Source organism: Armigeres subalbatus, chromosome 1 (assembly GCF_024139115.2).
Source record: "Armigeres subalbatus isolate Guangzhou_Male chromosome 1, GZ_Asu_2, whole genome shotgun sequence".
NCBI classification, from domain to species: Eukaryota; Metazoa; Arthropoda; class Insecta; order Diptera; family Culicidae; genus Armigeres; species Armigeres subalbatus.
In genome coordinates, this window is record NC_085139.1 from 231,993,686 (window position 1) to 231,996,286 (window position 2,601).

Sequence of the window (2,601 nt, forward strand, 5' to 3'; positions counted from 1 at the left end):
GACACGTAAAGACTATCTTCGCCATGGATTTCATCTTGGCCGTCATCAAAGAACGGATTCGTACCGCAATGTGGTGTGGCGGTCGCCATCGGAACGGAGTGTCTAGTCGATCCTCCTTGGCCTGTCGCCAACAGGAAGTTGCAAAATGACTCCCAGCGGCTTGTTCCAGACGGGTACTGGATGGAATTCCGCGAAAAGGTAGCTGAAATCCTTCGGCCGAAAGTTGAATGCGCGTTGCTTGATCCATTTCAGCCTGAAGATTATTTCGTGCTGGACAGCGACTGTCCAAGGAAAACCTGGTGTCTGCCTGTGGCCGATTAATGGTTGTATTCGTCGTTAGCTGATCCGCCCACACCAGACGCTGTATACGCGCAGGATTAATGTCACCTACTGCTCCAAGAAGACTGTAATCTTCGGTATATTCCGGAGGTGTTACCAAAGTTCTCTGAGACTCCGAGGTACGATTCAAATTCACATTATTCGTTCTATCTTCGTTATCAGACATTATTCTCAATTCACAATCAATTAAGATTCAATTAAATTAATAGAAAGAATGGCACTTATATGGCACTATACTAAGCAAAAAAAAATTATTTATTTAACTAATAACCGAAACCAAATTTTAAATTAACGACTCTACCGAATTATCCCGATTAACCCTAAATACTATCTACAAAATTCACTTATTCGAAACTCTAAGTTGTTTAAGTTTTACGTTCAATTCCACACCGGCTTACCAGATAATTTTGTACAAACTAATAACTAAATCACAACTACTTTTTTTTTTGCAAATTTCCAAATCGAATTCATAAAAATACCTAAGAACCGTTAAGCGGCCCCACGTTGGGCGCCAGAATGTAACGATCTCTTCCGTTCTATGAAGAAACGGCTTAAGCGCCACCTTCTCCAGAAGGACCGTTTCTCAGATCGTATTGCCCGGATCAAAGACTGCCTTCTCAGGGCAGGTAATTTTTGTATATTCAGAAGCGAAAGATCACTTGAATCCCGACGTCTTAAGGCAATCAAACAAATTCAAATCAAACAAATTAGTTTAAAAAAAATACCCTCAATGATTCATCAATTAAAGGACTAGTAAGCAATCAATAAACATAAGCTAATCTACTATAATTTTCATTTTATTTCGTCACGCGAAAAAAAAACTAGAAGTAATTGGTTTTAAAATTCAAATATCGAACGCGGAAACTAGAGTAACAAAACTTTTCGAATCGTTTATTTCTTCGTGAGGCAACGGTAAGAAAATTCAAATAAACCTAATGCCCTTTGTGACGTCACGTGTTTGTACAAACTGTACGACTTGAAATGCTATAGCAATTGAGCAAAAATAACCGATCAGATCTGACCTTTTCTTCTGCGTCCTCGCTTGTAATTCCCGCGCAGTGACTTAAGTGGATGGAGATTCGAATTCAGGTACGATTGCCAAAATATCGTGCATTGGTCGTGGTTGATCGTTCTCGAAGCTTTGGACTCGAGCTCTAACGCTACTTTGGCGTCGTCTCGCGATGCGCGCGCCGGCGTCTTTTTCGGGGAATAGATGTCCCCTAGATGCGTGGAGCGTGCAGCCGTCGCTGGCGACTTATCGACGTGCGCAGTTAGTGGCGGCGATGATTTACGACGATGGAAAGCAATACCGAAGATCACAGTAGATAGCTCGAGGGACTAGGACCAGTCCACGCCACTTTGACCAACTTCGAATTTGATCGAACCAACCCTTTGCGGACTCGCAGCATCCACTCTGGACTAACCGCCCACGTTGCTTGGGCACTGGTCCTGTTCAACGCGGTTCAAACTCACTAATTGCTCAATAAATTATACACAATTAGGCTTACCTGAATTATTACTTTCAAAACTTGAAGGAGATCCAAATAATATAGTTCTATTTGAAAACAATTTTCTCGAAAAAATCTTGCTGCTATTAAGAAAAAAAAACTTGTTAAACATTTATTCAAATTCTATTAGAATCGCGCGATAACTTACTTCGAGCTTAGAATTGCAAGAATAAATGTTTTAAATCACTCCACTTTTCTTTTTTTTTGTTCTGGAAAAAACCAACTGTTCTTTAAAAAGCACTCCACTGATTTGAAAAGAAAGACGCCCGATAGATTAGATAAGGCCTAAAAATCGCCACGTAGTTTTCTGTGATTGGTGGATTAAAGAGAGTTTAAAGGTATAAAACACCTTTGTTTTAATTTAATAATAGGTAGGATCTGTTTAACTCTCTAAGACGCAATTTGTGATTCAAGATTTTAATTTTGACATATTTCCTTTTAACTATCCGATTTACAAGATGGCGCATCATCGGGTTGTGGTCTTGGACGTTCTTAAACATCACACAAAGCTCAAATAGTTATATGGAAACGAGCTTCATTTAGCTTTTTCATTGAATGGAGAATAAATGCGTGTTCACACTCCACAAATTAAATTTCATGAATTCAATTTTAGGGTTACAAGCTGAATTGCTTCTCCCTCATCCTCAACACTCAAAAGCATATCGTCGACGTAGTGTCGCTTGATTATTGCTTCAACGGCTGGGTTTTCTGGTTTTTCCGGGTTTGTTCGGGTTTATTACTGGGAACATTGGTA

The 2,601-nt window shown here is 39.8% G+C and overlaps 1 long non-coding RNA gene across 1 annotated transcript; it reads right to left on the reverse strand.

Annotated features, from left to right (window-relative positions):
- Nucleotides 1–1,691: 1,691 nt before the first annotated feature.
- Nucleotides 1,692–2,171, reverse strand: LOC134211715 (uncharacterized). Its single transcript, XR_009979074.1, has 3 exons — nucleotides 1,996–2,171; nucleotides 1,848–1,930; nucleotides 1,692–1,788 (listed from the first exon to the last, which is right to left on the reverse strand). It is a non-coding gene; the product is annotated as an uncharacterized LOC134211715 (long non-coding RNA).
- Nucleotides 2,172–2,601: the final 430 nt, after the last annotated feature.